Below are 11836 nucleotides of genomic sequence, written 5' to 3' on the forward strand. Positions count from 1 at the left end.
GGACCTGGCTCCAGAAACAGGAAATAGAAGCTGTCAGTCTCTTAAGTCTTGGACCTCACAACTGGTACGACATCATTTCTACCTTATTCTACAGGCAGCATCACAAAACACGTGGCTTCACCAGGAGGGGACATAGACCCGGCCTCTTAATGAGAGCAGTGGCAAAGAATCTGCAGTTATCTTTAATCGGCCGCCTCTAAGTTTGGATGTCACCTGAGTTTCTTCCTTCCTTTCTTTTTTCTTTTTTTTTTTTTTAAAGATTTTATTTATTTATTCATGATAGACACAGGAGAGAGAAGCAGAGACACAGGCAGAGGGAGAAGCAGGCTCCACGCAGGGAGCCTGATGCGGGATTTGATCCCAGGTCTCCAGGATCACGCCCTGGGCCAAAGGCAGGCACTAAACCGCTGAGCCACCCAGGGATCCCCTTCCTTCCTTTCCTAAAGGCCATGATAGCACCTCCATTCACCTGTTGTCGGGTTGGGTGAAGGGTCCTAGAAAAAGAGCATGATCAGAATACATCATCCCACTATATAACCAAAAAAATGGCCAGGGTCGAATGTTATATGTAGATGATTCCCAACTTACAGTGGTTGGACTGTAAAATTTTTAAAAATTTTGCAGTGGTGCGAAAGTGATACACACTCAGTAGAAACCAAACTTTAAATTTTGATGTTTCCCTGCACTGGTGATATGTGGTATGATCCTCTCTCGTGTTGCTTGGGAGTGGCCTGGAGCCACAGCTGCCAGTCAGCCATGCCATCAAGACGGTAAATGACTGATACCCTGGCAACCATAGTCCTAGAACCATTCTGTTTTTCACTTTGGGTACAGTGTTCAATACATTACACCAAGTATTCATTATAAAATGGGCTTTGTGTTAGATGGTTTTGCCCAACTGTAGGCTAATGTTCGGAGCACATTTAAGGTAAGCGAGGCTAAGCTATGATAGGTAGGTGTACAGGTGTATCTCTTTTTATTGTGCTTTCCTTTATTACACTTTGCAGCTACCATGTTTTTTACAAATTGAAGGTTCGTGGCAACTGTGCATGGAGCAAGTCTATCAACACAATTTTTATTTTTTTTTAAATGTATTTATTAGAGAGAGAGAGGAAGAGAGAGAGAGAGAGAGACAGAGACAGAGACACAGGCAGAGGGAGAAGCAGGCTCCATGCAGGGAGCCCGATGTGGGATTCGATCCCGGGTCTCCAGGATCACACCCTGGACTGAAGGCGGTGCTAAACCGCTGAGCCACCCGGGCTGCCCCAGTTCTGTTTTTCAAACCAAGAAAGGTGAGACTCGTTAGCTGAGGCCTCAAAAAATTGGATAAAAACTCATAACTGTTCCTCTCCACGGAAATCTTTAGTAAAAGGCGAAAGATTTATGCGATCTGAAGAGAAACGAGTATCAACACAATTTTTCGAACAGCATTTGCTTACTTCTTGTCTGTGCGTCACATTTTAGTAATTCTCATAATATTTCAAATTTTTTCGTTATTTAATTCTTTAAAAAAGATTTTATTTATTTGAGAGAGAGAAGAGCACAAGAGGGGGAGGAGTGGAGGGAGGGAGAGAGAGAAGCAGACACCCTGCCCAACAGGAAACCCAATGAAGGGCTCTGTCCCAGGACCCTGAGATCATGACTTGAGCTGATAGCAGGTGCTTAACCAACTGAGCCACCCAGGTACCCCACTTTTTCATTATTTATCGTGGTGATCTGTGATCAGTGATCTTTGATGTTACTATTGTAATTGTTTTGGGGGTGCTTTGAACTACGTTCCTATAAGGTGAACTTAAATGTCGTATATGTTCTAAGTGCTCCACTGGCTGGCCGTCTCCCCATCTCTCTCCCTCTCCCTGGGATTCCCTATTCCCCGAGATGCAACAATATTGAAACTAGGCCAATTAACAGCCCTACAGTGTGGCCTATAAGGGTTCAAGTAAAAGGAAGAGTAGCACATCTCTCACTTTAAATCTGAAGCTAGAAATGATTAAGCTTAGTGAGGAAAGGATGTCAGAAGTTGAGATAGTCCAAAAGCTAGGCTTCTCGCACCAAACAGCTAAATTGTGACTGCAAAAGAAAAGTTTTTGAAGGAAATTCAAAGTGCTATTCCAGTGAACGTACAAATGATAAGAAAATGAAACAGCCTCATTGCTGATACGGAGAAAGACCATCCAGATATGGTCCAGATGGAGGATCGAACCAGGCACACCATTCCCTTAAGCCAAAGCCTAATCCAGAGCATGGTCCTAATCCTCTTTGATTCTACAAAGGCTGAGTGTGGTGAGGAAGCTGCAGAAGAAAAGTTGGAAGCTAGCAGAGGTTGGTGCATGAGGTTTAAGGACAGGAGTCCTCTCTGTAACATTAAAGTGCAAGGTGAAGCAGCAAGTGCTGATGTAGAAGCTGCAGCAACTTATCCAGATCTAGCTCCGATAAACCATTAAACCAAACAATAGTTTTTCAATGAAGACATAACCATCTTCTATTGGAAGCTGTTGCCGTCTGGGATATTCATAGCTAGAGAGGAGAAGTCAATGCCGGAGTCCAAGCTTCAAAGGACGGATTGTCTTATTAGTGTCAAATGCAGCTGGTGACTTTGAGTTACAGCCATTGCTCATGGAACATTCTGAAAATCCTGGGGCCCTTAGGAATTATGCCCAGCCTCCTCTGTGGTCAAACCATGGAACAACGGAGCATATCCGTTTACACCATGATTTATTAATATTTTAAGCTCACTGAATATTTGATATTTGAGACCTACTGTTCAGAAAAAAGATTCCTTTCAAAATATTACTGCTCTTGACAATGCACCTGGTCACCCAAGAGCTCTGATGGGATGTACAACGAGATGAATGTTGTTTCAATCAGAATGCTGACACAAGAGCCATTCTGCAGCCGGTGGATCAAGGAGTAATGTTGACTTTCAAGTCTCATTTAAGAAACGCATTCTGATGTTGGTAAATTGAACACCAATAAAAAATAAATTAAAAAAAAAAATAAAAAATGCAACTGAAAAAAAAAAAAAAAAAAAGAAACGCATTCTGAGGGCAGCCCCGGTGGCTCAGTGGTTTAGCGCCGCCTACGGCCGGGGACGTGGTCCTGGGGACCGGGGATCGAGTCCCCATATCGGGCTCCCTTCATGGAGCCTGCTTCTCCCTTTGCCTGTGTCTCTACCTCTCTCTCTCCTCTCTGTGTATTCTCATGAATAAATAAATAAAATCTTAAAAAAAAAAAAAGAAAAGAAATGCATTTTGTTAGGCTGCAGCTGCCATAGATAGTGATTCTGCCGATGGATCTGGGCAAAGTCAACGGAAAACCTCTAGACAGGGTTCGCCACTCTAGATGCCATTAGTAATATTTGTGATTCATGAAAAGAAGTCAAATATCCACATTAATAAGAGTTTGGAAGAATCTGATTTTGACCCTTGTGGTTGATTTTTGGGGAGAGACTTCAGTGGAGGAGATAACTGCAGATTGGTAGGAAAGCAAGAGAACAAGAATTAGAAGTGGGGCCTGAAGATGGGACTGACTTGCTACAATCTCATGATAAAACTGTAACTGTTGGGGGGATCCCTGGGTGGCCCAGAGGTTTAGCGCCTGCCTTTGGCCCAGGGCGTGATCCTGGAGTCCTGGGATTGAGTCCCACATCGGGCTCCTTGCATGGAGCCTGCTTCTCTCTCTGCCTGTGTCTCTGCCTCTCTCTCTATGTGTGTGTCTCTCATGAATAAATAAATAAAATCTTAAAAAAAAAAAAAAACTGTAACTGTTGAAAAGTTGCTTCCTGAGAAGAAAAGAAAAAGGTTTTCTTGAGATGGAATCTGCTGCTGGTACAGAGGCTGTGAAGATGGTTGAAGTGACAAAAGAAGATTTAGAATATCACATAAAACTAGGAGATAAAGCAGAAGCAGAGTTTGAGAGGATTGACTCCAATTTTGAAAAGTTCACCGTGAGGCAAATGCTATCACACAGCATCGCATGCTACTCCGAAATTGTTTGTGGAAAGAAGTCGATGGATGCAGCAAATGTCATTGTTGTGCCACCCCAGCCTTCAGCAGCCACCATCTGATCAGTCAGCAGCCGTCAACATTGAGACACGACCCTCCACCAGCAAAAAGATTATGACTTACAGGAAGCTCAAAAGGTTAGCATTTTTTTCTTTTTTAGCAAGAATGTATTTTTAAATTAAGATATCTGCAGAGCTTTTTTTTTTTTTTTAAACATAGTGCTATTGTATACTTAATAAACTACAGTATAGTGGAAACATAACCTTTGTATACACAGGGCAACCAAAACATTGATTCAACTCACTTTATTGCAATATTTGCTTTATTGTGACGGTCTGGAACCGAACCTGCAATATCTCTGATGTATGCTTGCCTTTTGACTTACAATATTTCAACTCTGGATGGGTGTAGTGGGATATGACCCATGGCGGGCCAAGGAGTATCTGTAATGATTCAGAAAATGTTAAGTGTAAAAATCAAGTTATGACACTATGTTTACAGTATGATCTTTTTAAAAAAGATTTTATTCATTCATTGGACAGAGCGAGAGCAAGCACACGCAAGGGGGAGCAGCAGGCAGAGGGAGAGGGAGAAGCAGGCTCCCCACAGAGCAGGGAGCCCAATGTAGGGCTTGATCCCAGGACTCTGGGACCATGACCTGAGCCGAAGGTGGATGCTTTACTGACTGAGCCACCCAGGTGCCCCTACAGTATGATGTTTTTTAAAAAAAGTTACTATATAAATATTGGATAGCTATATGCAATGATATTAGCAGTCAGTGGTATATCTGTAAAAGGTGTGTGATTCTGGCACATTTTAAGCTTTCTGTTTATCTGCGGTTTTGGTATTTTATAAAATGAATATATGTCACTTTTATTTAGGAATAAAAAGGCTATCATAGAACACAATCTGCTGTCCTCTGAATTATTAACCTGTTTGTTATTTGTGTAAATTTTTTTGAGCATGTACCTGCTACTGTTCTAGTCTTTGGGGACTGCCATGAACAAGCCAGACGAGGTCTTCCCTGGAGCCTTTGGAGAGGGTATGGTCCTGCCAACATCTTGATTTTGGACTTGTAGCCTCCAGAACTTTCAGAGAATAAATTTCTGTCATTTTAAGTCACCCAGATTGTGATAATTTGTTATAATAATTCTGGGGCACGAATATAACCCCTTTATTCTTTGAATCTTATTAACCAATGATGTCGATTTCCATTTTAGAAATAGGCAGGCTAATTGTCTCCCAGTTTGCAGGTGGGGAAGCAGATTCTGTGAAGATCTGTAGCTTATCCCAGACTCCACAGAACATGGCTTCTGTAGCAGAGCCAGGACTCAAACCCTGGTCTCTCTCCCCCCATATTTAGGCTCTCCCCATTGTAACCAGTATAGAAACCTGGGTTTCTATCAGCTTCTTTTTTTAAAAAGTTTTTATTTAAATTCCAGTTAACACACAGTGTAGTTTCAGGGGTACAGTATAGTGATTCATACACCTAGTGCTTGTCACAAGAAGTGACCTCCTCAATCCCCATCACCTATGTAATCCATCTCCCCCCCCAATCACCCCACTAGTAACATCTCACCTCCCCACTAATAACTATCAGTTTGTTCTCTGTAGTTAAGAGTCTGTTACTTGGTTTGCCTCTCTTATGTTTTCCCTTATGTTTGTTTTGTTTCTTAAATTCTACATATGAGTAAAATCATACAGTATTTGTCCAGAAGTTTCTTTCTTTTTATTTTTTATTTAAAAAATTTTTTTTTCTTTTTCTTTTTTTTAAAATATTTTATTTATTTATTCATGAGAGACACAGGCAGAGGGAGAAGCAGGCTCCATGCTGGGAGCCTGATGTGGGACTCGATCCCAGGTCTCCAGGATCAGGCCCTGGGCTGAAGGCGGCGCCAAACCGCTGAGCCACCCGGGCTGCCCTGTCCAGAAGTTTCTATTAAATCTCATGCATCTGTTTCTAAGGTCATTGCTACCTTCCCTGCCTGTCACCCTGCAGTGACAAAGCCACCCCAGGGGCTGTCTCCTTGGCAGGAGCCCCTTTCCATGGCTAACAAGAGGAAAGTGTCCTTGCATTAGGCCTGGCCCTGTTGTAAGACCAGTGAGTCCCATCTGGCTGAATGGACTTGGGCAGCTGTTTCCAGGTGTGCTCACTGCCACTTCTGTCTGCAGCAGCTAATAGGCCCTCTGCATCATTGTACCGAAGTCAGGGTGTACCCCTCACTCAAGAAACCACAGCCTCTTCTCTGATAAGGAGAGAGAGGCCTGCCATTGCTTTCTTTCCTTTCTTTAAATGATTTTTTCCCCTGATTTTAAAATGGATACACTCTTTTTGAAAAAAGAAAAAAGTCAGAGAAGATAAAGGACAAAGAAAACAAAATTTACTTATATAGTCACCAACTGTTTACTCTTTGTAAATGTGCAAAAGGAAAAAAAAAACTATATACATCTGGTTATGTTGCAGGTATAGATACATTCACAGAACAAATTCAACTGTGTTTAAAAATAACGTATATGGGGATCCCTGGGTGGCGCAGTGGTTTGGCGCCTGCCTTTGGCCCAGGGTGCGATCCTGGAAACCCGGAATCGAATCCCACGTTGGGCTCCCGGTGAATGGAGCCTGCTTCTCCCTCTGCCTGTGTCTCTGCCTCTCTCTCTCTCTCTGTGTGACTATCATTAAAAAAAAAAAAAAAAGTATATGGGGGCACCTGGGTGGCTTACCCCTTCAAACGTCTGCCGTCAGCTCAGCTCATGATCCTGGAGCCCTCTGATGGAGTCTGGTACCTGGCTCCTTGCTCAGTCGTGACTCTGCTTCTCCCTCTTCTCCTCCCCTGCTCATGCATGTGGTGCTCTCTCTCTCTGTCTTGCTCTCTATCTCTCTCTCAAATAAATGAAATCTTAAAAAAAAATTAAAAATAACATACACAGACTCTTTGCTCATGGAGAAATCGAGCCATCGATTTCCATTGAGTACAGGACAACTTTTGTACTTGATCCTAAGCATCTCCACAGGGTGTCAACAATTCTTTCTCAATAGCATTCTCAATGGCTGCAGGCTAGTCTGTCAGGTGGATCACCCTTATTAATCATTTATTATCTGTTACTAAGCATTCAGGTTGCTTCTAGCTTTTCATTAACTTAAGAAAAAACAGTTATGAGCATACTTGATATGTCTTTGTGTACCTTTCTGGTTATTCCCTTGACATGAACTTACTGGGCCCAAGGTTATGGACATGACTATTGTATAGCTTTCTTGAGCTATGATTTACACCACATGAAACCCACCCACTGTAAGTGTATAATTCAGTAATTTTTAGGAAATGTATATGATCATGCAACCATTCCTATGGTTCAGTTTTAGAACATATTTATCACCCCAGGACATTTTCCTCCCATTTCTTTGCTGTCAAACTCCCATTCCAGCCCCAGATAAGATTGATTTATCTCTATAAATTTGCCTTTTCCTGACATTTCTTATAAACGGAATCACACAATATATATTCTGTCTTGTGTGGTTTCTTTCACTTAGCATACTGTTTTTGTAGTCCATGGATGTAGCATGAATCAGGACTTAGTTCTTTTTTGTTGCTGAAGAGTCAGGTATGTATGTACCATGTTGTGTTTACCCATTCACCTATTGATGGAAATTCGGACTGTTTGCAGTTCTTGCTATGAATATTTGCCTACAAGTCTCTGTATGGACATGTTTTCATTTCTTTTGGGTAGATACCTAGAAGTGGGTCATATAGGCAAGTTTATATTTAATTTTTTAAGAAACTGCCATACTGGGATGCCTGGGTGGATCAGCAGTTGAGCATCTGTCTTTGGCTCATGGCTGGGATCCCAGATCTGGGGATCGAGTCCCATATCGGGCTCCCTGCATGGAGCCTGCTTCTCCCTCTGCCTGTGTCTCTGCCTCTTTCTGTGTCTCTAATGAATAAATGAATAAAATCTTTAAAAAAAAAAAAAAAGAAAGCTGCCATACTGTTTCTAAAGCAGCTGCCACATGTTACATTCCCATCAGCAATGTTTGAAGGTTACACTTTTCTCACATCCTTGTCAACACTTGACATTCCTTACTATTTTTTTTTAATTTTTATTTATTTATGATAGTCACAGAGAGAGAGAGAGACAGAGACATAGGCAGAGGGAGAAGCAGGCTCCATGCACCGGGAGCCCGACGTGGGATTCGATCCCGGGTCTCCAGGATTGCGCCCTGGGCCAAAGGCAGGCGCCAAACCGCTGCGCCACCCAGGGATCCCAACACTTGACATTCCAATTATATAGCCCTTCTAATAGGTGTGTATTGGTATCTCTCTGTGGTTTGAATTCACATTTTCCTAATGACTAATGATGTTGGGCATCTTTTCAGGTGCCTATCAGCCATTTGTGTGTCTCTTCTTTGGAGAAATGTCTAGTCAAATCTGCTGCTAGTTTCTTTTTTTTTTATTTTTTAAAAATTTATTTATGATAGTCACACAGAGAGAGAGAGAGGCAGAGAGAGAAGAGGGCTCCATGCACCAGGAGCCCGACGTGGGATTCGATCCCGGGTCTCCAGGATCACGCCATGGGCCAAACGCAGGCACCAAACCGCTGCGCCACCCAGGGATCCCTGCTGCTGGTTTCTAAATTGGGTTATGTGTCCTCTTATTCTTTATATATTCTAGTAACGTGTCCTTTATCCAATACATGATTTGCAAGTCTTTTCTCCTGGTCTGGGACTTATCTTTCCTGTTTCTTTAATGATGCTTGTTGAAGAACAGGAGTTTTTAATTCTGATAAAGGCCAATTTATTTTTTTGGGGGTGGTGGTGGTTATCCATTTTGGTAACTCAGAAAGCTTTGCCTACCATAAGGTCACAAAGATTTTCTCCTATGTTTTCCTCTAGAAGTTTTTTTTTTCAATATAATTGGAAAGTTAGTTTTGTTTTTTCATTAAAAAAATTTTTTTTGTTGGAGTTCAATTTGCCAACATATAGCATAACACCCAGTGCTCAACCTGCCAAGTGCCCCCCTCATTGCCCTTCACCCAGTCACCCCAACCCCCCGCCCACTTCCCCTTCCACTACCCCTAGTTCATTTTCCAGAGTTAGGTGTCTCTCATGTTTTGTCACCTTCACTGATATTTTCACTCATTTTCTCTCCTTTTCCTTTATTCCCTTTCACTAATTTTTATATTCCCCAAATGAATGAGACCCTATAATGTTTGTCCTTTTCGGATTGACTTACTTCACTCAGCATAATACCCTCCAGGTCCCTCCATGTCAAAGCAAATAGTGGGTATTTGTTGTTTCTAATGGCTGAGTAATATTCCATTGTATACATAAACCACATCTTCTTTATCCATTCATGTTTTTTCATTTTGAATATAGCCTGTGGTAATATAAAAAATCAGAAAATATAGATAAGCAAATAGAAAAAATATCACTCATAATTCCACTGCTCAGAGATAAAGCACTATTAATGTTTTGTTACATAAGTGTGTGTTGGTTATCTATTGCTGCATAACAAGTTATCCCCAAAACATAATAGCTTAAAACTAGCCCACATTTATTATCTCAAAGTTTCTGTGGATCAGGAATCTGGGAATATTTTTCCGGGTGCCTTTGTCTCAGGATTACTGACGAGACTGGGCAGCCCAAGGTGGCTCAGGAGTTTAGCACGATCTTCAGCCCAGGGCCTGATCCTGGAGATGTGGATCGAGTCCCATGTCAGGCTCCCTGCATGGAGCCTGCTTCTCCCTCTGCCTGTGTCTCTGCTTCTCTCTCTCTCTCTCTCTGTCTCTCATGAATAAATAAATAAAATCTTTAAAAAAAATCACTGACGAGACTGTGGTCAAGGTGTCAGTGGACAGTAGTCATGTCAAGGCCCAGCTGGGAGAGAATGCATTTTCAAGCTCACCCATGTGACTGTTGTCAGGCCTCAAGTCCTCACTGGCTCCTGGTTGAGGACATCAATTCCTTACCCTCTGATTCTCTCCTTAGGGTGACTGGCAACATGGCAGCCGGCTCCCCAGAGGGCAAGAGAAAGACAGCAGGAGCTCAAATGGAAGTCATGGTCTTTATGTAACCCTGAAGTGACATTCCATTATTTTGCACCATGCTCTTTTCATAGAGATGAATCACTAGGTCCAGCTCCCTTTAGAAGAGAGGGGATTGCACAAAAGCATAAGTATCAGGAGGTGAGGATGTCTTGGAAGGTTGCCACATGCCCTTGTTCGTTTTATCTGTCTTTTCTATCATTTTCTATTAATTAATTATTTAATTAATTAATCTTTCATTTTATTTATTCATGAGAGACACACGGAGACACAGGCAGAGGGAGAAGCAGGCTCCATGCAGGGAGCCTGATGTGGGACTCTCCTGGGACTCAGGGTTCAGGCCCTGGGCCAAAGGCAGGCGCCAAACCGCTGAGCCACCCAGGCGTCCCTCGTTTTGTTTTCCTAACGAAGTAGGTAGTGAATCTTTACCTGTGGAACATGCGGACTGGAGGAGCTCCTTTCTAGATTCTAGACTCTCTTGGGTTGGAACCTCCGTGGGTGGGAACTGCCGCTCTCTTTCTCCGTAAGGCTCTTTTAAAAACTCCACAGGTCATCCAAATGGGAGCCAGGTTGGAAGATCACTGACAAATTTAAACATAAGTGGATGTGTCCCCATATGGATTGCAACTGTGCATGTTGCTTAGAGCTACGCTTTTCTCCTCGAAGGGTCTGGAATACAAATGTGGCCTCAGTTCCCAGTGTGGGCCCACCGCCTCCGTTCCTCTCCTCCCCAGGGAGTGGGGGTTGAGGGTCACTATGCAGGTAGGGCCCCAGCAACCTGGCCTGGTAGTCATGACCTTCACTCCTGGGGGCTTCGGAGGAGCCAAGCAGGTGGCAGAGGCTGCCGGCCCCCGCCTTTGGCTCCGGGGCAGCTCCAGCATCAATCCGTCAGCCCAGAGGACGCTTCTAGATGCGAGTCTGCTGGTGTGGGGACATGATAAGAACAGGACTCCCTGGCTGTGAAATTGCTGGCATTTCATGATGTGAGAGAAGATTTACAAGCTCCATGCTGTGCTGGCTCTAAATCCCGCCCGCAATTATGCAATCAAGCCTGCAGAATGTGAGGAGGTGGCAGGTGTGGGGGAGGGGAAGCTGTCACCCCACTGTGCCTGGGACCCCTGGCTCCAGCCACGCACCCGGTCCATGGAGGGGGGCTTGGTTCAGGATTCCTTCAGGCAGATCTGCCTTCTGGGGAGGAGTCACACTTAGTTATTAGGGACCAAACAGGCATGTAGTATTGTGTGAGGTCAGGGGCTGAGAGTGGTGCCCCCCTCCCTGGTGCTCCTTTAACCCTTTCCCTACCAAGAGGCCATTCTGCTTTGGCTTAATACTCACCCCACCACCCAGTCCAAAGGAGATACCTGGCACACACTCTTCCATAACCTTTTTTTTTTTTTTTTTGCATAATCCTATCTCTACTGAATATATATTTTAGGCTTTTTACTTTTTTAGTTTTTTTTATGATTTGTCTTCCCCACTAAAACATAAGCTCCCTGACAGCAGGAACTTTGTCTGACAGTCCTATTATTGCTGGGCTTTAATACCTATGTGTTGACGGAGTAAATGAGCGAATGGATACTTGGATACTTCTAAGGGTGGGGAACTCACTACCTTACTTGACTGTTGGCTCTTCCTCAGCTTGCTGCCGTCGACCTCCATGTGGCCTTCTGTCACTGTCCTCACTTGTAGGGCTCCTCTAGATGAGCCCACTCCTCTCCCCTGTTGGAACTATCTAGAGGTTTGAAAATAGTGGCCACCCACCTGCTTTCTGAGGTGAATGTTACCATTTCTTT

At 43.4% G+C, this 11836-nt stretch overlaps 1 non-coding gene across 1 annotated transcript; it reads right to left on the reverse strand.

Moving 5' to 3' along the window:
* Positions 1–1295: 1295 nt before the first annotated feature.
* LOC112667988 (U5 spliceosomal RNA) lies at positions 1296–1408 on the reverse strand. Its single transcript, XR_003141369.1, has one exon. It is a non-coding gene; the product is annotated as a U5 spliceosomal RNA (small nuclear RNA).
* Between the last annotated feature and the right edge of the window lie 10428 nt (positions 1409–11836).

Source organism: Canis lupus, chromosome 21, assembly GCF_003254725.2.
Source record: "Canis lupus dingo isolate Sandy chromosome 21, ASM325472v2, whole genome shotgun sequence".
In the NCBI taxonomy this organism is placed as follows: Eukaryota; Metazoa; Chordata; class Mammalia; order Carnivora; family Canidae; genus Canis; species Canis lupus.